The 26,351-nt window shown below is 35.9% G+C and overlaps 1 protein-coding gene across 12 annotated transcripts in view; it reads left to right on the forward strand.

Annotated features, from left to right (window-relative positions):
• The window catches only part of EIF4G3 (eukaryotic translation initiation factor 4 gamma 3), a 321,219-nt gene that overhangs the window by 112,607 nt on the left and 182,261 nt on the right, over window positions 1–26,351 (forward strand). For all 12 annotated transcript variants that reach the window (XM_045548492.1, XM_045548497.1, XM_045548500.1 and 9 more), the window contains one exon: window positions 3,314–3,442. The gene's annotated coding sequence lies outside the window, so the exon portion shown is untranslated. The remainder of the gene's footprint in view (window positions 1–3,313; window positions 3,443–26,351) is intronic.

Here is a 26,351-nt window from a genome sequence, read left to right on the forward strand (position 1 = left end):
TGCTCTATAATTCTGGGGACACAGTAAACCCATTTTTCAGTATCTATGTCCTGTTTCCTTAGATCTCTGCCAATTATGGGGTGAAGATTTTTTTAATTTTGCTTTTTTTAGTTTAATTAATATGCATGTAGTAATGTATTTTAATATTTATTTTTTATCAATAGCATTTAAAAACATTTTTATATGCTGTGATTTATTGTAATTGGCAAAGTTGATACTTGTTTTGTCAGGATAATTTGCGGAATTGATCTAACATGGATTTATACTGTTAACTTCTTTGTTCTCCTTTTATTTTCACTTTATGTTGTTCAGAGTTTTATTTAGTATTAAAAATACGTATATATATGTTGATGTTTTACTTTAGTGGAATATCAAAGTAATTTATTCTAAACATGGGAAATAATATAAGTTTATAAGCCTTTTTGGTGAGAAATTTGATAATAAGAACTCTATTACTGGTTATCTTCTAAAGTATATGTCTAAATAACAGTCCAATTTTTCTCCTTTGAAAAATTCCCCTGGTAAGATTCATATATGCTGTAATACTTCATGATAAACCTTATGGATTATAAATGTAGTGTTCATTCAAAATTGGAAACAAAGTTTTCCAAGAAAATCATAATCAAAGTTATTTTAAAGCAAGAAACTAGATACAATTATTTCATGTGTTAATCTTTGATCACATTGTTGCATTCTCTGTGTCTCTTTTAACCTGTAAACTTTTGGTTCTAGTTAGTTCTCTGAGTCCATTTTATTTCAACATGGGTCAGGTAGCTGAGCCTAAAGATGCTTGTCTGTTTAAAAAAGATGTAAGGGATTCTAGGATCAGATTACCAGGGACTCGATTTTCTTCAGAGCTTCTGACTGAGTGAATTGCAGTAAAATCTAATGTCATTTGGAGGCCATTTTTCTTTCTCCCTGGGCATTTTTTTTTAAAATAGAACACAGAAGATCTAATAACTGAGATGGAGAAAATGGCTAATAGTGAATTTTAGTATTTGTTTGAATTATGAATACAGGCGACAGTTGCCATTAGTTCTTAATTTTAATGCATTAATGAAGAACACATATTACTATATCATGAATTTGTTTTAATTTTTTTGTTTATTTGAAAGATGGGATCATGCTCTGTTGTCCAGGCTGGAGTACGGTGGCCTGATCGTATAGCTCACTGTAGCCTCTGACTCCTGGACTCAAGCAATCCTCCTGCTTCAGCCTCCTGAGTAGCTGGGACTACTGGCCTGCGCCACCACACCTGGCTGGTTTTTTGGGTTTTTTAATTGTTTTTAGAAATGGGATCTTGCTTTGTTGCCCAAGGTGGTCTCGAACTCTTGGCCTCAAAGGATCCTCTCGCCTCAGCCTCCCATAGTGCTGGGATTACACATTTTAACATTTTTATAACTATTTCAATATAATCAGTTTTTGTCATATTCCTGTACACTTTATTTTATACTTTTAAAAACATGATTTTAAGAAGCAGTTTGTATTTTCTGCTGGATTTCCGAAGGATTCATGGTTTCCCCAAATTTGAGTCACGCTCTGAGAAGAATGGCTTCTTTCATTGAGTCTTGCTCTGAGAAGAATGGAGTACAGAGTTGTTCACCATTCATGGAGGTTTGCTAAACTGTCAGTGGTAATCTGGGTTAAACTACGAGAGGGAAAAGTCGGCTAGGATTGACTGGTGGACACTAGAAAGAAGATGAGTGAAGTTGTTTCATATCCTTCATGGGCTGATGAGCAATTTATTGCTTGTAGAAAATGAAGAAAATACAATTTTTGGTTACATAAATACAAATGCTAATTATTTTCCTGTTGTACAAGTTCATGACCATTGTATTATATTAGAATATATAAATGAGAGAAGAAATACCTGTAATGGTTTCTGTTAAGATTTTGGTGTATTTCCTTACAGATCTTTTTAGTATTACAAGAATATGTTTGTATATGTGTGTATGTGTATATATGTGTGTGATATATGCATACACATGTAGGTAAACATGTATATAGAAATATATCTACACATGTGTAAATAAATGTATATTTAGATGTACTTTATTAAAGACAAAAATGAAATTATGTTCTGTAAGTAAGTTGCCTTTTTTTTTTTGGCTTGGTTTTGAGGTATAATTGACATAAAGTAAAATTGATCCTTTTAGGCTGGGCGCGGTGGCTCATGCCTGTAATCCTAGCACTCTGGAAGGCCGAGGCGGGCAGATTGTTTGAGCTCAGGAGTTCGAGACCAGCCTGATCAAGAGCGAGACCCCGTCTCTACTAAAAATAAGAAGAAATTATATGGACAGCTAAAAATATATAGAGAAAAATTAGCCGGTCATGGTGGCGCATGCCTGTAGTCCCAGCTACTCGGGAGGCTGAGGCAGTAGGATCGCTTAAGCCCAGGAGTTTGAGGTTGCCGTGAGCTAGGCTGATGCCATGGCACTCACTCTAGCCCGGGCAACAAAGTGAGACTCTGTCTTAAAAAAAAAAAAAAAAAAAAAAATTGATCCTTTTAAGTGTATATGAGTTTTTTTTTTCTTAGAGACAGAGTCTCACTTTGTTGCCCAGGCTAGAGTGCCATGGCGTCAGCCTAGCTCACAGCAGCCTCAAACTCCTGGGCTTAAGCGATCCTACTGTCTCAGCCTCCCCAGTAGCTGGGACTACAAGCATGCGCCACCATGCCTGGCTGATTTTTTTCTATGTATTTTTAGTTGTCCAGCTAATTTATTTCTTTTTTTTTTTAGTAGAGACACGGGCGTCTCGCTCTTGCTCAGGCTGGTCTCTAACTTCTGAGCTGAAATGATCCTCCTGCCTTGGCCTCCCAGAGTGCTAGAATTACAGGTGTGAGCTACCGTGCCTGGCCTTTAAGTGTATACTTCTATGAGTCTTGACAAACACAAAGTCATGTAATTCTCACCATAATCAAGATACAGAGAAGTTAAATCACCCCCCAAAATCTCCCTGTAGTCATCTCCTTCTTCTTGCAACCATTTCTTTCTTCAGTGTTTTTTTTTTTGTTTTTTAAACAAAATGGCATCATACATTATGTAGTTTCAAGTCTGGCTCTTTTCACCTAATGTATTTTTTCCTTTGTGGATTTTGGTTTTGAGATTATGCTTCAAGAATTTTTTCTCAAACTGATGAGAATATTCATGTGTATTTTTTCAAAGTATTTTACTTTTTCAGTTTTGAGAATTCAAGCCTTTATTCAGTCTTATTATGAGGCAGAAAACCCAGTTTTAAAAAATTAGTTCAGCGATATTTATTACGATCGAGTTACTAATATAATATGAGTTACTAAATATTGATTTCTTAACAGGTAACACAAGTAGCAAGACAGCCGGGACCCCCGACCCCTTCCCCTTATTCAGCGCATGAAATAAACAAGGGGCATCCAAATCTTGCGGCAACGCCCCCGGGACATGCATCGTCCCCTGGACTCTCTCAAGTAAGAAAAATATGTATATTTTTTAAACAAATTTTCATATAAAACCAGCATTTCTGTTTTTCTAAAGTAGACTTTTAAGCAGTATTACAAAATACTACTTGAACAATAATTTCTATTTTGTCTTTTGTGTCCTTTGGAGTAATTAAAAATTAACTGTCAGCAATACTTAGTTTTCCTTTTTATTGTTTTAAGAAATTAAACTATAATTCTGAAATTCATTAAAAGAAATACTGCAAACTACTGATTTGCTTTTTAGTGCTTAATCTGCTGTAGTCTCCCATCAAGTTTTGGTAAAGTGTTGATGGTTATTTTCTTTTGTTAATGGTGGGTGTCTTCTCCCATTGAGTAACTTTAGTGGGATTTTTTGTTGTTGGTTTGGTTTTTTATTTTGTAAGTAGGTTACCAGAATTTGGTAGGCTTAAGTTTTTGTTAAACTGTTAAAGAATTGTGAACCTCTTAATGTATTTCTATTTAATAGGCATAACAGACATTCAGACACTGTTTCAAAAAGATGTTTCTATGATTTCCTTGCATTTTAAACTGTTTCCCAAGATACCATTTAGAGCGTACCACCCCACTGTCGCAAACTTGTTTGGATTTCCTTGTGGTTAAGTGCTGGCTAGAGTTACAAAGTCCCTTGTTGTTGGAATGTGGAGTAAGTCAAACCAATAACCTTGACCCAACTGTTTTGTCAGTATTTACATGTAAGAGCTACTCTTTTTTGATAATGAAAATTATTTCCATAACATTATTTTCAATTTTGGCCTCCATATTTTAGGTCTTTTAGAGCTCGAATAATAGGCGAGATAAGGAATTACTAAAAATCATGCTAAAGGTGATGATTATAAGTTAGGGGCTGATTAATGATAGTTTAGACTATATAGAATGTTTGGAGAAAGAATGTACAATTTGCCAAACCATGCCTGAAATAGCCCTATTAAGGAATATATAAATTAATTTGTCATGGACATAGTGCTGTGCCTAAACTTTGTCTAAATCATTCCTATATAATTTTGAGTTTTAAATATTGAAAACATGACAAAACAAACTTCTAATTGTTTGAATGAAGTTCTTGTGTTGGTTTTTTTAGCACTAACCATCCAACTTATAATTAAGATGTGTATTAGTCTGAGTTTAATCAGAAGAGAAAAACTGTGCACTAATTTGAATAGGGGAATTTAATAGAAAGGGTTCCTAAGTTAACAGGGGATTGGAATAATGAGGGATTGGGAATAAAAAAGAGAACTCTTAAGAATATAAGAATAGCAGGTATAAGAAACACCTTTTTCTCCTAGGGCTGAGATAGAACACCCGTGGAACAGCCTTTCTCTCTAAGGCTGACCCCAAGGCTGTGGCTTACCTAGTGGTAGAAGAGTCACTGTGGTACTGCACCAGTAGGACTTGCTGAAAATCCTTCCTCTAGAACTTACTGGAAACTTGCACTGTAGAGTCTTGGGGAAAGCTTGCTTCTCCAGGACCAGTCTCCTGTAGCCAAGAGCTGCTACAGGGCACACTGGCTAAAGGCTCCTTACAGCATCTCTGTTTACCACAGACAATGCAAGTAACATTGGATCTGCTGGATCATAAATCCCAAGTGATAGAGCAGCTTGGCCCGCAACCTCAACTTGCTACAGAATCTTCTTTCATTCTGCTTCTCACTCAAAATTGGAAACTTCCCAGGTTACTCTGTAGGTCAGTTAAGGTAGCACACCCAAATGTAGTATACATTGCCTCCAAAATCCAAAAAAGGCTACCAAACCTTGTTCCTCTTTTTTCTTTTCTTTCTTTCTTTCTTTCTTTTTTTTTTTTGAGACAGTGTCTCACTCTGTTGCCCGGGCTAGAGTGAGTGCCGTGGCGTCAGCCTAACTCACAGCAACCTCAAACTCCTGGGCTCAAGCGATTCTCCTGCCTCAGCCTCCCAAGTAGCTGGGACTACAGGCATGCGCCACCATGCCCGGCTAATTTTTTCTATATATATTTTTAGCTGTCGGTGTAATTTCTTTCTATTTTTAGTAGAGACGGGGTCTCGCTCGTGCTCAGGCTGGTCTCGAACTCCTGAGCTGAAATGATCAGCCCGCCTGGGCCTCCCAGAGTGCTAGGATTACAGGTGTGAGCCACCACGCCCAGCCCCTCTTTTTTCTTGATATCGGTGTTAGGTAAGAGACTGCTTCCCTCACCCTGGACTAAGATCTCTAGACCTTGTTACAGAGGGGATGGTGTGTCTTTCCAAACAGCAATGTGCCATGTCAGTGGAACTTACTGAAAATCCATTCTCTGGAACTGGTGAGAATTCTGCATTGTAGGGTGCTGAGGGATAGCTGTTCTTAGGAAGGTTTCTTTACTATGCAGCAAAACTTCTTGAGAGAGTACCAGAGGTAGCTGTTGGCTGCTGGGTACTGCTGCCTGCTGTGAAACTTGTCATTGAAGAGACTGCCCACTGGAGGAGCTGGTCACTGGAAAAGCCAAAATTTAGAGAAGCTATCTGGGCTGCAGGAACTGCGTAGGAACTGGGAAGCAAAACTTCTTCCTCCTACAATATCTCTACAGTGCCCTCTACTGATAAAGTTTAACATTGTGCCTGCTGAAATGTTAAAATATTATAGAGCCCAGATCCATTTTCATATTACAGGCAAACAGGGTGAATTTTGACCTGAAGACAAGCTATTGATGATTGGCACTTAAGGGAAAGAGCTTAGTTTTACATTTGAAATTCTTATCATTTTAAGTTATGACTTGACCCAAACAGTTGACTCAGAGCACTTGTTTTCTGAAAGACAGGGCTGCTTGCAAATGCATAGTTTGTATTTAAGGAAGGATGGTCTCCTAGTGGTCTCACTTGTTGAGCCCGCAAGAGCAGTTATGTAAGCCATTTTATCAGTTGCCTTTAAAAATCAGGGTACATTAATACTTGGGTGAAGGGCCACCAAATATCATCTTGCGTCCTTTTGTGGTCTCTTTTGCTGTTGTATTGCCTACTCTTATGAATGAACCCAGTAAGTTACACTTGGGGCACTGCCCTCCCTTTTTTTCCTCCTCCTTTTCAGACAGAGGTAGGCTTATATAGATCCATCTATCACCTAACAGTATCTTAACACTTGCTGATGAGGTGAGCAAGTTTTTCTAAATTGGCATACATAGAAAAGTGGAGAGTTTTGTGGGAAACTGTCTTAGGTTTAACAGTTCAAACAGTTTCTAGGGGCAGAGGGAAGGTCCTCTCTGAAGGGTCACTGAAATGACTGAGAATAGACAGATTAATAGGAGGAAAAGGCATACAAATTTATTAACATGCATGGACTTTAGAGTCCTGCAAATGTGACATTCAAAGAAGGGGCAGATAGTTGAGCCTTAAATAACCTCTTCGTAGAGGAGTGGGAAGTAGGGGCTTGTAGAGAATTTTAGAGAGGTAGCAAATGATTTTTAGGTGAAATGAGTGAGCCCAAATTACAATGGCCTGAGACAAAGTTCCTCTGAGCTCCATTGAGGAATTGAGAAGGTCACTCTGAACAAAGGTTGTCTTATTATGCACATAAAGTCTCCTAGGGTAATCTCTTAGAGTTGCTCACAGAGGAAAAATGAAAAGTCTGTCTGGAAGTGGTGATTGCTTTAGTGTCTTCTCTGTGGTTAAATAAAACTGGTTGTTTGATGAGATTCCTAGGGAGGGAGTCTTAAGACAATTGCATTTCTTTTGGAAAGAAATTTCCTTAGTCATATCTCTGCATCCCAGCAAGTTCATGGATCATAATGGAAAGCAGAGCCTTCAATATAAAGGAAAAGGATTACAGGCGTGCAAACAGGCTTAGGTTTTAGGGCTGGGTTTGTCACTTTTTGGTTATATGACATTGGGTAAATTATTTAATATTTCTAGAACTTGGTTTCTTCATCTGTTATATAGGGGAAAATTAGAATTTTGCTACCCTTTAAGAAGGTTGTTATGATGATTTTGTAAATTCTTGTCTCTAAACAGAATATGCTAAATTTAATAGGTGGCATTATAATTTTCATGCTTGTCAGACTTGGTTCTTCTCAAGATTTATGTATATGTGCATGTTCATATATCCTTGCCTGCTTATTCTTCTATTTTGGCTACCTGTCTTGTATTATTGTGAAACTCAGAAGCTATCCCCAAGCATTTGAGGTATCTTCTATGCCTTTGTCTATCCTAATATTAGGGGAAAAGTGGAGTTCAGGTTTGATTATTTTGTTAGCAGTAATGTTTTATTTTTGTGTACAAAACTAACAGATTCAAATCAGCTGAGGATAAGATCAAAGAAACTATTTTTTAGCCAAATGTCCTTTTTATGTGATAGTCTCCCCTTCTGTGAATTAAATAATTTTGTCTAAAGTAGCTATCTGTGTCTTGCTGTGACTCAATGTTTGACATGAACTCATCCTATTAGGGTCTAAGTGAAAGAAGCTAAGCTGAGGAAAAATGAATTTCATAGTTTTAAAACGTGAAAGAGGGAAAATGTAGAAAATTGTTTCCAACCTCTTTACGTTATTGGTGACAACCTTATCATCTGCTTCTTTCTCTTTCACATAGATTTTACACATAGATGTGCTTGCCCACACGTGTGCATGTGCCAAGTTTTAAGGCTTATGTGCATTTTTCTTTGTTACATGAATTGTAATTCTTTCTAGCTTCCTGGAGATTTTGTTTAATCAAAGTCAAAGACATTAGACTATGACATTTTAAAACTATGATAAATTGGTGAGACACAGTCAGTTTAGGTATGGATTCTTTTCAGTTGCCATGAAATGGCAGCACTTGAACTTGAACAATCTCTAAACCCCACAATGTTCGTACTCTGGGAATGGTTAATAATTTGGAATTTAAAAGTATCTTTTGGGGGAAAGATTTCAAAGTAAATCTTTCCCATAGAGGAGATTTAGAGTCCCAGCCCTCCCAATAGTGTTTTAAAATTCAACCTTGTAGAAGTTCCCATTAATACCCAGTTTTCTTTTTTGTAAATGAAAGGTTTGTGTTAGATGAGATCTGAATTCCCTTTAAGATCTCCATGTGTTTTTGAGACTAGCTTTACCCACATTCTGCACTGTTTTATTCTGTATCCTTTTGTTTTGTTTTGTTTTGTAAATAATTTATTTTGAAATATTATAAATTTACAGAGAAGTTGCAAAAAAATAGTACAGAGTTTTATAACCTTCACACAACTTCCCCTAATGTTTTTTTTTATTTCAGCATATTATGGGAGTATAAATATTTAGGTTACATATGTTGCCTTTGCTCCACCCAAGTCTCTGTATCCTTTTTAAAAAAATTATTTGAATTATTTTAAACTACTTGTCAATTTAAGTAAAAACCAAAATGACTTCTACTTATTGCTTAATAGGTAATGCATATTTACCTTAACTTAGTTGATTTTCACAAAATTAGCAATTACAAAAGAGACTAAGCTGCCACTGGTTACCAGGTTCAACTAGGTTTTTTTTGTTTTTCATCTTGATGTCACTGCCTAGACTTTAGGAGCTATATTCACAGTAATCAGTGAGAAAATATTCTCAGAATAATGCCATAGAAGTAGGTTGATATTTGTTTTCTGCTTCCTGGTTCCTCTGTTTTTTTTTCTGAAAGATCCTTTTATGTAGATCCTATATTACATAGATCGCATTATATTCAGTCCTATTATATAGTGAACTGAGATGATGAAGGTATATGATCCACTGGTTAGATTCTTTGTCGTCTCTGGAAATACTAAGCAGAGGACTTCTTCACTGAGGATTAGTGATTGATCCTGATATTTATTTTAACACTACAGTTTTCATCATTAGTAAAGGATGAGCTTCAAATGACTCATGGTTCCAACAATCTTTTTTTGCTTTCCTAACTTCCAAACTTCATTTCAGTGGTCTTGTTTTACTAATGAAAAATTCTCTATGTTGCCTTATAAATTGTTCATGGACCATTCCAGACTTTGTACGTTGCTTTTTCTTTATTAAGATGAGGAGAAATAGTGATTTTACTTACTTCATGCACATTTTTATGCCTTTTGTGAAGAAAATAAATTCTGAGTGTGATAACTCTGAAAAGCAACCTGCCTAACCAGGATAAAGTAATGGATGCTTTGAAAGTATCCTTTAAAAAAAAATCACATTTCATTGTTGTAATATATGAGCATTGTATTTTCTTAAAAAAAAAAAAAAGCAAAATTTATGGTTTTGACACTCTCCATCCTCCCACCTTGACCCATGTTGTGGACATCTAAGTAGGCCACAATCTTTATAATGAGTGGTGTTTGGAAGCTGTATCCACGGCACAGGGGATTTGGTATGGGCTTGGACATCTTGCAGTACTTGACTGTATTAAGTTGTCCCTGTTAGTATCAAATCCTCTGTTTGGTTGGGTCTTTTTTCATTGATAATATATATAAGCTCTTAAAAATTTACTTCTTGTTGAAAATTTCTTCAACAAATAACATTTAACAAATAACATGCCTTTCTTTGCAAATGTCATTGATATAAAAGTAGATTATAAAAGCCTATAAATAATATTCAGACCATTTATATTTGTGATATGCTGAAGAACTGTAGTTAAGCTCTCCTAGTCGTTGAGATTTATTTTAATTTGTTGATATTACATTAGAGAATTTTAGCTCTTTTGTCAGTTTTTGTTTTTGTTGACAAAAACAGTTGCCACCCTATTTATAAAGTAGAACTTCACCAAGTATGTTTCTATTAGGTGTTTCATCTTTGATGCAGATTTGTAATTTACCTTGAAATGTGCCTAAAGCAACTTTTTAATGTTTATTTGATTATATTTTTCTTTGTATTGCATGTAGGTAACATAATATTCCAGTGATTAAAAAATTTTTTTCTGTGGTTTTTAAGTGTTGCTGGCAAGAACAATAGTTAAGTGCAATTATTTTTCAGAATACTCACCTTAGACTCCAGGTGTTAGGTTCTGTTTGGTGAATTCACAAGGCTAGAACCTATATTTTTAAATTAATTCAACAGTTTCAGAAAGCTAAAGGATATTGCAAGAACCAAACTGATGGTGGTTTTTGTAAGCATTCCTTTAATTGGTTTGGTGTAGGCTCAGTTTTTTGTTGATGATGTTCATTTTTATCTAAATTCTGTCAGGGAAAAGGTTTAGGATTTTGTCTCTTTTACCTTTAAAGAGCTGTTTTTTTGGATACATCCTGGGAGACTCTTCTTGATTTCTCTGGCCATCTCTCATCTAGTTTAACAGGGCTTAAACAACCTCTGTCAGCATTTCCCTTGCACGCTTACCTCTTTGAAATATCACACTTCACTTATTTCCCATGGATTTGGAGGGGAAACTCACTTTAGTGCTCAAAATATTTATTGTCTGAACCTTTACAGAAAAAAATATGCCAACCCTTGATGTAGACCAGCTAACTTTAACTGTAAAGGGCCAAATAGTACTGTAAGTATTTGAAGCTTTGTGGGCCAGATGGTCCTTTGCATATTCTTCTTTTTTTTTTGAACAACCTTTACATATGTAAACACCTTCTCAACTAGTCTTACAAAAATACATGCTGAGGGCCATTTGTTTGCCACCTCCTGGTATGGATAAGTGACATAAATAATATATTGGTTGTAATGTATATATTAGCACAAGGACAGTATATATATAGAAATAGAAATTTTGTATACATTCAACCAACATTAAAAAAATAGAGGTTTAGAACATCATGATTAACAAACTTTAAAAATATATGGAGAACATTTTACTCACCAACTGAGAGATAAAAAAAGGATCTATGATTTGAATGACAGTTAATAAATGTTTTAATAACTTTTGTCATTCAACTAAGACTGCTTTTCCCCCCCAAATATTCGTGGAACATTAACAAAATTTGATCATATATTAGGCTGCATTTCTAATCATAGTTATATTCTCTCTGGTTTTTTTTTTGGAGACATAGTCCTGCACTGGTGTCCTGGCTAGAGTACAGAGTCATCATAGCTCACTGCAGCCTTGAACTCCTGGGCTTAAGCGATCCTCCTGTCTCAGCCTCCCAAGTAGCTAGGACTGCAGGCGCATGCCCCCATGCCCAGCTAATTTTTCTGTTTTTTGTAGAGATGGGGTTCTCTATGTTGCTCAGAGGCTGGTCTTGAACTCCTGGCCTCAAGTGATCCTCCTGCCTCAGCGTCCCAAAGTGCTAGGATTATAGGCATGAGCCCCCGCGCCCAACCCATTTATATTCTTTTTTGAATACACTTCTACAGAATTAGAGCTTAACAGCAAAAGAGTAACAAAATCTATTTATTTAGAAATTTGATAAAATCAAAACTGAAAATATGTAGTAATCTTTAGAAATGAATGATGGCACTTTGTATCTGAAATTGTGGGAGGTGAATAAGGTGTTACTCAGAGGAAAATGTGTATTCTTAAAAGCATATATTAGCAGATATGGAAAGTTGGAAATAAATAAACCAGTGATTTCCAATTGAGGGCTGTCATTTTGTAATTTAAGGATTGTAGGTTTTAAGTCATACACATATTTGGTGTACTTCTTGTTCTGATGGTATTGATTGTAAACATTAACTGTAAATGCCACAGTGCTTTATATGTTTTAATACAAGGAATCAAGGGCTTTTATATAGTAACTAACTTCCCTAATAATACTTCCAGCTTTGAACTTGCCAACTCGTGTCCACTCTCATTCAGAATGTGCTCTTTGATGATAGCCAAATTGATGGTGGTATGAGAAAATTCATGTGTGTGTGTGTGTGTGTGTGTGTGTGTGTGTGTAAAACATTCACATGTCACCGATGATTGGTAAAGTGCACATCTTTTCAGGTGTTTATTGACCTTTTGTATATCTTTTTTTGAAAAATGTCTGTTCATGGACTTTTGCCATTTTGATTAGATTATGTATTTTTTGTTGTTGACTTGTAGGAGTTCTTTATATATTCTAGATATCAATTCCTTATCAGATAAATGATACATAAGTACTTTCTCCCATCTCACCAGTTGCCTTTTCACTGTTGATAGTGTTTGCAGAAAAGTTTTCAGTTTTGATGAAGTATAATTTATCTATTTTTTTCTTTTGTTGCCTGTGCTTTTGGTGTCATATACAAGAAACCATTGCAAAATTTAATGTTCTGAAAATTATCTGCTGTGTTCCCTTCTAAGAGTTATACATTTAGCTCTTAGGTTTAGCTCTGTGATGTATTTGATTTAATTTTTGTCTATGGTTTAAGGTAAGGGCCGAGCTTCATTTTTTGGCATGTAGATATCTAGTTTTCCCAGCACCATTTGTTGAAAAGATTGTCCTTTTGCCATTGAGTAGTCTTGGCACCTTTGTTAAAAATCATTTGACCACATATGTGAAGGTTTATTTCTGGGCTCTGTTCTTTCCTGTTGGTCTAATTGTCTGTCTTTGTGCTAGTACTGCACTGATTTCATTGCTGTAGTTTTTTAGTGAGTTTTGAAATCAAAGGGTGAAACTTTCAACTTTGTCCTCTGTTTTTGAGATTGTTTTGGTTGTTTTGGGTCCCTTGAGGTTCCAAATGAATTGTAGCATTGGTTTCACTGTTTTTTTTTGTTTTTTTTTGAGACAGAGTCTCGCTCTGTTGCCTGGCTAGACTGCCATGGCATTGGCCTAGCTCACAGCAACCTCAAACTCCTGGGCTCAAGCAATCCTCCTGCCTCAGCCTCCCAGAGTGCTAGGATTACAGGTGTGAGCCACCACACCCAGCCTGGTTTTGTTATTTTTGCAAAATTTGTTGTTGGGATTTTGATAGGATTCTTTGCATATATTTAAAAGGTATACGTGTGTCATACAGAGCACAACATTCTTTTTCTACATAAATGTAGAAAGCATCATTGCTTGAGAGTGGAATTAAGGTGAATATCAAGAACTTTTATATAGATACCCATAAGAACTGAGAATGTTCAGTTTGCTTACTTAATAGGTACTTAAAAATGTAATTTGAAGTCTTAGATCTAAGAGAAAAAATACATAATATTTGTCCCTTTGTTTTGGCTGATATTTGAAAGCAGGCATCTTGGAAGAGGGATTTTAAAATGTGTCATTTGTTGAGCTTTGATAAGTTTACCTTAAAAGTCATTTTTAATTGAAATAAAAATCTTGTATACCAAGATTAGAGGTGAACTTCAGTGCTAATGTCTAAAATCTCCTAAATGCCCTACATAAGAAGTAGGTGACCTTTTATTTGCAAATTCAGGTGTCAGAAGAATTCGAATCTCATTCTAGGTTGTTCCTTAAATATGGACTAGCTATCTGCTTTATAAAATTACAAAATATATTTTTTATTTTCCTTGATGTTCTTCTAGTAGTTGTAGAGGTACTCTAGCTTGATTTGTCTCATGCCATGGGGTCTACGTGTCCCAGGTTCCTAGGCTTGTGTGTTTTCAGAGTACTGGGTTCTGATTCTGTTCTTAAGGAGTCGGGTTAGGGAATGTGATTGCTTAAAGCAATTCAGTGTTCTTTGCCTGAACATGGTGTAGACTGTTGTTTTCTTAGTTTTTTGCATTTTATACACATGGAGATTTTCTTCTTTTAGAAAACCTTAGAAGGTTTAGAGAAAAAATGTTTTGAGCTACTAAGAGGACAGGTGACAGAAATCAGTATGTGAGCAAAAGCTGCTGATAGCAACTCCATTGGAGTGAGAAAAATCACCGAAAAGATAAGCTGACTTGTCCAGAAAGTCACTGAAAAATTCCAAAGGCTGTTAAGGGTTCGTAGAGTATTTAAAAGTTCACATTGGGACTTAGAGAATTTGGATACAGAAATGATGACTCAGAAGCCAGCTGGCTTATTTACATAACCATTTGGCAACATTTAAGAAGGGAGGGAAGTAGCAAAAGCACTGGAGGCTGGCCAACAAGCAAAGATAATAAGTATGAAGGACCTAGAAGGTATTACTCTGCTATTTCCTCTTTGGTTTTGAGAGTGATTGTCTCTTAACTTCAGCATCAATAAAACTAGAAGTATAAAACCAGAAGAGGAAAAAGACACTGCTGGAGTAATAGACTGTAAAACTTTGTATAACTTATAGAAAAGATGAAAGTTATCCAAAAGCTGGTTTGTATGCAAATGGCACCGTTCATCAACTAACTCTTTCTCTTCTGCCCAGTTTGACTTACTCCAAAAGGTTTAAGGAATACAGATTTCTTGAACAGTGGCCATTCCTCCAGGGTCTTTGAAAAAGACAGTCTCACACTAGAAACTGTTGCTGTAACAGTCTCTAAAAAAAGATCTTGTGCTTTAGGAGTTAGATGGACAGGTTACTCAAAAAAATATTAACTCTTAAGCAGATTAAAAAAACAGTGGTAGGAGAATCTGACTCTGGAAATGTTTGGAAATAATTTTAACTAGAAGCTATTCTTCCCAGTATAACGTGAATTACAACAGTATGAACTAGTGTTTATTGTGCACTCTTATCAGATTATCATATTTGAGGATAATATCTTTCTTCCCCTACCATTCTGTTACAGATACAGAGGATAATATCTTGATGGCAGATTACTTTATAGGCTAGAGTTTTCAAAGCATTTCTCAATTACTTCCCTGTACTTAATTTGTCATTACAGTAACCATATACGATGGATATGATTATTCCCATTTTGTAGATTGGGAAGGTTGATTGTGAAAGGTGAAATGATTTATTCCAGGCACTTTAGGTTGTATGGGACCAAGTCTAGATCCTTACTTGCCAACTTTTGACTATATCCCTTGCTTTCTCATAATGCACCATAGTATTTTATTTCAGGTTTATTTTAGACAAACTATGCTTTCATAAATCATTCTGAGAATACATCCACCACTTACCACGTGGCTTTTTGAAATAGTATGTTTAAATTTTTAAACAATCAACCTGAAACAACTTTTGGGAATATAAATGTGCAGAATGGGGATTTGTAAAAATTAATCCACACAGTATTCAAACTCCTCGTTTTTAAATGTAGAGCCACGCATCTAAGTCTGGAATTCAAGAAATTAGTGGAGGAGGTGGTGATCTTAGCAGGGATGCAGCAGGACCTAGAGTGAAGGTTATGTCTAGTGTGACAAATGAAAGGCAAGAGAAATCTGACTGGGGATGTTTTAGATGAGAAATAGGAGGAGAAACTGATGAGAAATGAGAGACTCCATAAAGATGAGAGAAATGGAGGGAGAAAAGTAGTAGAGATGATAGTGCTGGCTACCAGGAGAGGGTCCAGGAAGTTATGAATAGTAGCCGCTGACATTGGAAGCAGAGCCAGCAGTGCAGACATTATAGAATGTTTTTGCTGCCTGGGAATTCAGTGAACCAGTAGCGTCTCTTTATTGGCACACCATTGTTTTTACCCCACAGTTTCAGGGAACTGGTCCTGTGATTTGAGAAGGAACCGGTTTGTTATGCTGTATAGGTAAAAGCTAAGCTTTGAATAGTATAGTTGTTACTGAGGGAACACAAGTAGCTTGACAGATCCAGGTATATTCTCTAGTGAAAGGCAAATAGCCATAGCATTTAAATGTTGAACTAATTTTAAAGAGGACAGAAATAGTGGTAAGTTCATCATGTTTCCCTGCTAAATATCATGGGACTGCTGAGAAATGAGGAGGAGTAATATCAGTGATTCTCAATTCTGCCTCCCATTAGAATCATCTGATATCGTGGTCCCCTCTTCTCCAAAGATTCTCATTTAATTGCTTGGGATGGGGCCTAAGTAATTCTATTGTGCACTCAGGGTTGAGAACAAAGTTGTAGAATAGTACCTTTGATACCTGCTGCCTAAGTGAGACTTCCTAGGCCCAGTTTGCTGGGAGTAGTTTTCAGTGGAAGCAGAAAGTGCTCACAATTTCAGACCACATACAAATATAATGAATTGGGCTATTTCTGAATTTAGGGAAAGTAGCTTTGGTGATTGAGAATCCACTTCTGTCTAGTAGCTAAAAGAGACTGTTACAACTTTTTGCAGATAATATACTTTACATCATAGTCTGTACGCCAATAGATTTTACAGTATTGATAATATATACCAATTTATTTTGATGGTAGAACTATTATGTCCTGACACATGCTATGTAATTAACTCTTCTGATTCAAGCAGAGTAAGGCTTATTGGTTGAAGGTACTTTTTTGCTTCCATACAATCAGGTCTTCCTGGATTTAAGGCTGTAGTACATTGGTTTTCAAACTTTTTAAAGCAGCAAAACTCTTTCTCCCCATATAAGTAGCAGTGCCTGTGACCCATAGTAAGTCCATAACTCTTTGATGAATGAAAACTAGCTCTAAATGAAATTTTTCAGAAGTATCACTTTTTGGCTGTTTGTAGTATGAATACTTTATTTGCCTAAAAAGAGAAATTTTTTTGACTGGTATTAACATTTTTGTACAATTCAGTAAAAGTTTATTTTACTGGTACAAGCTTAACTAAAAGAGAGCCAGATATTGTATTTTACACCCTTAGAGAGCTTATTCTGAGGAAAAGTCTGGGAATCTCTTCCCAGTATTCCAGCTGTTTGTCATCATGAGTCAAGTAAAATTAAGATTGAGTTCCTAAGCTGGAAAACATCTTTTGTTAGGATTCCATGAAAGGGATTTAGGTCTTTTAAACTAATTCAATACTATATTCAATAGAGAATTTATTACTTTTTCTAAGCAGGTGATCTCATTTTCTACTGTAAACATTCCCAGAATATAATCTACAAATAAGCATTTATATAGTGATATGGTTGGTAGTTAGGTAGGTACAAAGAAATACTGTCTCTCTGTAATTGATTTTACCTGTTAAGGTATTCAAATGTGACATGAGAGATTAAGGTTCCTATTTTTTGGGGGGTACTAAGTATTTCAGTTCACACAGTATGATGCAGAATTGGTTTATTTTTCAAAATTGTTTCATCCTGTAATTCTGTTTTATAACGATAAATAGTTTTAAAGTTTAGTTGATAGAGTGACATGACAAATCCAGCTGTTGAGAAAGGTTATGAATAACATTAAAGTGTACTTTAATTTGTGTAGGGTAGTGCTCATTAAATATCTGTTTTTGAAGTAACCAAAAGTAATTAGATGGTCGTAATGCCAAAAAAAACATATTGTGACTTAATGATTGAATTGCTTAAAACATTCATTTAAAAATTTTCAAGAGCCACAATTAAGACCAGTGTTTGTGGTAGATAACATTTAAAATACAGCCCCTTTAATTTTCTAGTAGTAATGTCCCTTGTGTTGAAAAGAGATTCAGAAATGAATGCCCTCTCTACTGGAGCACTTCTTGAAGAGGCCTCAAGTACAGCCTAACAGTTGAACTGCGATAAAGTCCCAGAAAGACAGATTTTCTTTCTGTTGATCTAACTGAAAGAAAGAATGATCATATAGTCAGAGTGTATCTGAGGCATAGTGCTCCACCCCTACATCCAAACTATAAACTGTGGAAAAGAATTCTCAGTTTGCTTACAGTGTAAAGGCTGCATTATAGAAAGTGAAGTTTCTTTTTAAAAATAGAGAATCCTAGTTCTGCCACTTAGCAATTGTAGAACTCTCAATTCCAGTTCTACCACTTGCTAATTGTGAGACCTTGGATAAGTTAAACCTCTCTCCAAGTGGAAATTTTGCCATTTGTTAAATGGAAATAATAATACCTACATCACAGGATGCTGTGAAAATTAAATCAAATAATAGATGCAGAAACCCTGGCAAGTGGCTGAATGCTCAATAAATGTTCATTGCATTTCCTTTGTTATAGTAGCTTTGGAGTATTTAACATTTTTTTAAAATTGAGAAATAATTCTAGGGAATGAATTCTTTGTCTCCCCTGCCATTAGGTTTCAATATCATGTTTTTGAGACTTTTTCTGAACTCTTTAGTATCAGTTCATGATACTTTAGTCATCATTACTGAAAACCTGACCTTACTAATAAGCATATCATGAAATATTATTTCCTAATATTGTTAAAAGATTTTATTAGTTTGACTCTCACTGGACTTATTATGTGTGATTTATTTTTCTTATAATTTTCTTTTTTAAGTTGTGTCAGACAAAGCTGATATATAGAGAGTGGTTTAGAAATCCCAGGGTAACCACTCAGAAAGTCATGGCAGTGATCTTGATGTCATCTAGAAACACAGTGAGGTTAATCTGTAAACTTTTCCAGAAATCATTCAGCAGTATTATTAATAACTATCAAGCAAACATTAAAGAACATGAAAAGGAAAAATTCTGATTAGTAGGTACATCTGTTACTTGCTTCTTTGGGAAGTAGTTCGTCATTGTGTTATGATGGCTTTGGAAAAAAGTCTAAGTACTAAAACAGGTTTATGATTTATGTATGCCAGCTTTCATTTTGTGAGGTGGATTATGGCTTCTTGCTGATTCTTCTTACCATATTTTCACTCCTCTTTTTACCATTTGTTCATTAGAATTGTGGGCAAAAGAAATTATAGGTGACATCTGTTCCATTGGGGTTGCATTTTATTAGTAACTCTTAATACAATTCAAGATGAAAATGTTTGAAAATCATGCCTGAAATGATTTTCTTTTCTGTAAAGTTTATTTTTGTCCAGTCTTACTGTAATTCAGTATTATACCTTTTTTTTTAAAATAGCTGAAACATTTTTCCTAACTTAATCAAATAAAACAAGAATTTTTTTTCTTTTTCAAGATAGGAATGGGAGAGAAGGTGGAGTATTTGGGTAGATTAATTGTATTTTGTTTCCGCTGAAGCTGAATTCAGATTTATCCCAAGTCATCCATTAGAGCCATGTTTAGAATTAGATAGACTTTGATTTGTCATGTACATATTTTTAATTTATTAGATGAGCCTTGTCATCAGGAATAAACAGTTCTGACAAGGATTAACTAGGAATAAGACAAATGAGAGAAATTATTATTTTCCATCTTTCATGCCAGTCATTTTGTTGAAGTTTTATGAGAATAAAAAAATTATAAGAAATTACTATGTGGGGAAAGAAACATCTGTACTATATTTTCAGTATTATTGGATATAGTAGAAAAAGTTGGAAGTGACTTAAAATGATAAAGAAGTTCACACAGACTTCTTGTGGCAGAAAGGATTTATGTGTTTTGATTTCTCTTCAAACCTGTTTTTAAAGCTATTTTGTTGACTATACTTCCTTCCTCCTTATCAGATTTTACTTTTAAGACAATAAATAGCAAGATTCTTTTAGAAGGCCATGCTTTTTTTTTTTTTTTTTTGAGACAGAGTGTCGCTTTGTTGCCCTGGCTAGAGTGAGTGCCATGGCGTCAGCCTAGCTCACAGCAACCTCAAACTCCTGGGCTCAAGAGATCCTCCTGCCTCAGCCTCCCGAGTAGCTGGGACTACAGGCATGCGCCACCATGCCCGGCTAATTTTTTCTATATATATTTTAGTTGGCCAGATAATTTCTTCCTATTTTTAGTAGAGATGGGGGTCTTGCTCTTGCTCAGGCTGGTCTCGAAGTCCTGACCTCGAGCGATCCACCCGCCTCGGCCTCCCAGAGTGCTAGGATTACAGGCGTGAGCCACCGCGCCCGGCCTAGAAGGCCATTCTTCACATAGATATTTGGGTGCCAGATATTTGTAGATTTTATACTAGGCACAAATGGGTTTATTTGGGAAAGGCCACTCCACAGAGTTTAAGCAGGGTAGTTATTTTCCTTATAAACTGCCAACTGTATTTAAGCTATTTATTTCTCTGAGAAGATTAAGTTAAGGAAGCTTAGTCTTAGAATCAGGAAACTTGCCTTCTGCTGTTTATTTTTATCTACATATACTTTTACTCCATAGTGGTTAGATTGTAGAATCTCTCTCTGCTATATCCTGTTACTTCTGGGAAGCCCATTTTGTTGTCAGATTTCTTCCTTAGCACCCTTTCTTTGAACGCTCTTTCTCCCTCTGTCTCCTTACTCTGGAAATTTAGATAGCACTACTTTCCTAGAAATCCTTCCAAGTGAACATTATTAGTTTTCTTACTTTCTTTATATCTTAGAAGGCAGGCTCAGCATTATTGTCCTGGCTCTTCATTACTTTCTGTAGGTCCTTGCCTTGTAACCCTTGTGCAGCAAATGCATATACACCTCTCCTTTTTGCTACTAATTCCTAATTTTCATGGGCAGATTTCCTCATTTTTTAAGAATTTTAGCATTGGTTCAGAAGTTGTTTCTTTGTTTTACTTCTGCCGTCTACCAGGAGGACTTCTAGCATTCAGTGTTGCCTCATCCAACCATTGCCTGTTAGCTTCTGGATCCACCATCTCTTCCTCTCCTTCTTCACCTCCCCAGATAAGCTATATACAGGTACATACCTAGCAACTCATGGACACAGTCTAGATCTGCACAATCCATTGTGGTAGCCACTAGAGTCACTTGTGGCTTTTGAGAACTTGAGACATAGCTAATGAAAATTGAGATTTACCATGAGTGTTAAATATAGCAGATGTCGAAGACTTACTACAATAAAAAAGAATATAAAATTTCTCAATTTTTATATTGACCACATGTTGAATTTGAATATACTGGGTTAAATACTGTATTACTAAGATTAATTTCATATGTTTTTACTGTTTCTAATCTGGCTACCAGGAAATTTTGAATTATTTCTGTGGCCTGTATTGTATTTTTTATATTTCTTTTGAAGAACACTGGCCTGGACCTGGTCTGACCTAGAACTTTTCTGCCTTTGAATTTTTGAAGTCTAAAATTTCTCTGACCACAGACTCTTGTCCTTCTTCCTTTCCCATGTTCAGTCCTATTGTACAACACTGTTCCACAGCCTACAACCCTTTAATTCTTTAATCCCTTTCTATTCTCAATATGGCAGCCCCTTTCTGTCTTCATTTTCCTTTGATTTACCCTTGATCCTATCACTAATCACTATTAACTTTTATTTTTACAAAACTTTTAGTTCCCTTTCTTTCGTTAATTTCTGTATCTTCCCAATTCAGATCCCTGAGTGAGTCTAACCTATCAGGTGTTTTCCTCTATCCTGGCTCCCAGGATGAATGGTTCTGCTTCAGGAATTCAAATACCTGTGTTGATGGACTTTATTAAAAATTTATGATTTATTAGTACATCTAGACTAAACTCTATTAAGCTGTAACCTAGCCATAACATAGTTGATTGATAATCCTTTTAGTAATTGCTAACTGACTTTCAGTCATATCCTGCACTGTCCTTACAGCAGCACCAGGTTGGCCACCAACAGCCTGACCGGCCATGCATTGTATAGCTCCTGAAGTTAATGCATCATGAGTAGCCCTGCTTCACCTTTTCCAATCCTGCTGCTTACTCTTTTCTGAAGTGTCTATTGTTTTAAAATTTATTGTGAAATACATAAGCTTATAAAAGTATATTATGACATGTTGAGTTTAAAAAAAATAATAGCACAACCAACTACCACTCACATTAATAAACCGATTACCAATATCTTTGAAGCCACTATATACTCCTCTATTCCAGTCCCCCTTCTTTCTCCCTAGTGGTAACAATTATCTTGCGTTTTGTGTGAACAGGTATTTTGTCTCACCACTTGTGTTTGCTTCCTTATACTTCCATTGGTGTCAGCATATTGATGTTTACATTTTGAATTAGCTGTGTGACATTGGGCAAGATTACAATCTCAACCATCTAAAAGTATACAGTTCAGTGGTATTAAGTATGTTCATAATGTTGTACAATGATCACCACCATCCATCTTCATGACTCTTTTCATCTTGTAAAACTGAAAATCTATACCCTTTAAACAATAACATCCCTTTTCCCCCTCCCCTTACCCCCTGGCAATCACCATAGACTATCTGTGATTTTGACTACTCTAAGTACGTCATATAAATGTTACCACAGTAGTTGTTATTTTGTGACTGGCTTATTTCACTTAGCATAATGTCCTTAAGGTTCATCCGTTTTGTAGGATATGTCAGAATTTCCTTCCTTTTATGGCTGAATAATATTTTAGTGTATGTATATACCATATTTTGCTTATCCATTCATTCATCCACTGATTGTTTCCATGTTTTGGCAATTGTGAATAATCCTAATATGAACATAGATGTACAAATCTCTTTGAGACCCCATTTTCAATTATTAAGGGTGTATACCCTAAGTGGAATTGCTGGATCACATGGTAGTTCTATTCTTAATTTCTTGAGGAAGCACCATACTGTTTTCCATGGTGGCTGTACCATTTTACATTCCCACCAATAGTGTACACCAGTTTCTTCATATCTTCTCCAACAGTTTTTTTTTTTTTTTTTTTCAGAATTTTAAATTTTCTCATATATTAGCCATCCTTATGGGTGTTAGGGGATATCTCAATGTAGTGTTGATTTGTACTTCATTAATGATTAGTGATGTTGAGCATCTTTTCATGGGCTTGTTGGCCATTTGTATATATTTTTTGTACAAATGTCTATTCCAGTCCTTTGTCCATTTCTGAATCAGATTGTTTACTTTTTTGTTATTGAGTTTTAAGAGATCTCTATATATTCAGGATATTCACTTTTTATCAGATATTATATGATTTACAAATATTTTCCCCATTCTGTGGGTTGCTTTTTTACTCTTGATAGTGTCTTTTGGTGCACAAAGTTTTTTAATTTTCTAGATGTCCGGTTTGCCTAGTGTTTTCTTTATTTTGCCTGTGCCTTTGGTATCCTATTTGATAAATCATTACCAAATCATGTTGTGAAGCATTTGCTCTGTGCTTTCTTCTAAAGTTTCTGTGCTTTCAGTTTTTACATTTTGGTCTTTGATCCATTTTGAGTTAATTTTTTTTTTTTTTACCTTATTTGGTGTTAGGTAAGGATCTAACTTCATTCTTTTGCACATGGATATCCCGTTTTCCTCAGAACCGTTTGTTGAAAACATCGTCCTTTTCCCATTGAGTGGTCTTGACACCCTTTCTAAAAATCATTTGACCATATATATGTGTAGGTTTATTTCCTGGCAATTTATTCTGCTTTTATGCCAGTACTGCTCTTTTGATTTTTGTAGATCTGTATTAACTTTTGGAATTAGGAAGTATGAGATGTCTAATTTTTTTAAAGATTGTTTTGGCTGGGTGCAGTGGCTCACGCCTATAATCCTCCACTTTGGGAGGCTGAGGTGGGAGGATTGCTTGAGGCCAGGAGTTTGAGACCAGCCTGAGCAAGAGCAAGACCCTGTCTCTATAAAAAATACAAAAATCAGTGGGGTGTGGTGGCGTGTACCCATACTTTTAGCTACTCGGGAGGCTGAGACAAAAGGGTTGCTTGAGCCCAGGAGTTTGAGGTTGCAATGAGCTATGATGAGGCCACTTGCACTCCAGCCCAGGTGACAGAGTGAGACCCTGACTCAATTAAAAGAAAAAAAATAGAAGAAGATGTTACTATTTGGGGTCCCTTGAGATTCCATATCAATATTAGGATGGGATTTTTTATTTCTGTAGAACACAGCATTGGGATTTTGATAGGGATTGCACTGAATTTCTAGATCACTTTGGGTTTTATCAGCATCTTAACAATATTAAGTCTTCCAATTCATGAACAGGGGATGTCTTTCTATTTATTTGTGCCCTCTTCAATTTCTTTCAGCAGTGTTTTGTACTTTTCGTTATACAAGTCTTTCACCTCCTTGCTTTAGTTACTTTCTAAGCGTTCTTTTTGATGGCTATTGTAAATGGCATTGATTTTGTATTTTCTTTTTCAGATTGTTCATCGTTAGTATAGGGAAATGCAATGGATTTTTGTGTGTTGACTGTATCCTGCTATTTTCTTGAAATCATTTATTCTAATAGTTTTTTTGTGTGGAATCTTTAGGGTTTTTTACACATAAATTCATATCATTGGTGAACAGAGATAATTCTACTTCATCCTTTTCTATTTAGATGCCTTTTATTTTTTTCTTGCCTACTTTCTCTGGCTGGAATTTCCACTATTTTGTTGAGTAGAAATGGCAAAATAGGACATTGTTGTCTTGTTTCTGTTCTTTAGGAAAAGCTTTCAATCTTTCACCATTGACTTTGATGTTTGCTGTAGGTTTTTCATATATGGTATTTATTATATTGAGGTAGTTTCCTTCTATCTCTCCTTTACTTCATAGAGGTTTTATATAATTAAAGTAGATATATGCGTGGCACAAATCACCTGAGTAAAGGAGTTTATGTGCTCCCCTTTGAAACTCTCCATCTTTCTATTTTATGTGCTGATTCCTAGTTAACTCTCTGTGGTTAACTCTGCTCTCTGCCTAATTACTCTTTAGACTTTTGTATCTGGGTGTCTCTTTGACAGTTAAAATTCAATATAGTACTAATGAATTTATCACTTTTTTATTCAAAGCAGAGTAAACAACTGTTGCAAAGTCCTTAAGAGAAAATAAAGTTGGTATGTTTGAGGGAAATAAATGAGGCCAATGTGGCCAGAAAGTAATGGCATATGAAGTGAGGTCAGAAGATGGCCTGGAGCCCAGTCATTTGGGCTCTGTTAGCATTCTTAGCCATCTAAACTTCAAACCCTGGGACATCAGCTTTCTACCCCTTATATCTACCATTATACTGGTTAACTCCCAAAGCTGCCTCCTTTGTCCATATTCACTGTGGTAGGTCAGGCCCTTGTCTTCATGTACTTGGGCTGTTGCAGTAGCTCCCTATCCTGATACCAGTCTCTTCTCTAGGATTCCATATTGTTGTAATAGTTCTCTTTATTAAATAATTTGTATTATATTGCTGCCCTGTTCAACATCTCCTAGAATTACCTTCATGGTAAAGTCATTAGTTAACTTGACACTCTGACCTCACCTTCTTTGATTGCCTCATCCACGTCTATGCTCTGGCATTACTGACCTGTTCATGGTTCAGCAGACATGCCCTACTTTTTCAAATCTTTGTGCTTCTGTTTATACTCTTTGTTTTGCCTATACATGCTACCCCCTCTCTTTTTTATGGCTGAGTACAAGCTCACCATCTATCACTGTTGAACTGTCACTTGTACAGGCTCCCTAGAAATCTCCTCCTCCCAGGAAGAATTAATTACTTTTCCCTTGTACTTCTTGACATATTATTCACACTTCTTATACCACCTTTTTTTTTTTTTTTTGAGATAGAGTCGCGCTCTGTTGCCTGGGCTAGAGTGAGTGCCGTGGCGTCAGCCTAGCTCACAGCAACCTCAAACTCCTGGGCTTAAGCGATCCTACTGCCTCAGCCTCCCGAGTAGCTGGGACTACAGGCATGCGCCACCGTGCCTGGCTAATTTTTTCTATATATATTTTTAGTTGGCCAGATAATTTCTTTCTATTTTTAATGGAGACGGGGTCTCGCTCTTGCTCAGGCTGGTCTCAAACTCCTGACCTCTAGCCATCCACCCACCTCGGCCTCCCAGAGTGCTAGGATTATAGGCGTGAGCCACCGTGCCCGGCCTTATACCACTTTCTATGTTGTTTTTACATATGTTAGGGAAGTTGTAAATTCCCGTGCACAGGATTCATGTTGTTGTTGATGACTTACAGTTGATGCTGCAAACAAACAAAAACTAAAAACCTACAAACTTGTTGGATTGCTGTATCTTAAGTCAAGTGTAGTTTAAGAAGTTCATTTCATTCCAATTTGAGCAGAAGTTTTTGTGTACCTTATGTTTTTTACTGATAGTACTGTTAATTAGCATTCTCAAAGGAAAGGCAACCTAAAGCAGTTTTGTTTTGAGGCTTATTATTCATAGTAAAAGAACATTGACCATGTCATTTAGGGATGCTTTAGAAAGAAAATCAAGGAGATATATTGGTCATGTCCAAAAAAAGTATAAGCTACACGGACAGTGTATGATACTACATCACCTACAGGTCAGCTAGAGAGACTTGTTATTTTCAAATAGACTTGGCCTAATTGAGGTGAAGTTTGTTGGCCTAATTAGCCTCCTGTTTTTGCTTGTCTTTGTTTTTGTATTGTCAGTAACTTGTGTTGGTTGGGGTAATGGTAGAACCATCTGATGCCTTAGTTGAGCTTTAACAT

Source organism: Lemur catta, chromosome 3 (genome assembly GCF_020740605.2).
Source record: "Lemur catta isolate mLemCat1 chromosome 3, mLemCat1.pri, whole genome shotgun sequence".
Taxonomy (NCBI): domain Eukaryota; kingdom Metazoa; phylum Chordata; class Mammalia; order Primates; family Lemuridae; genus Lemur; species Lemur catta.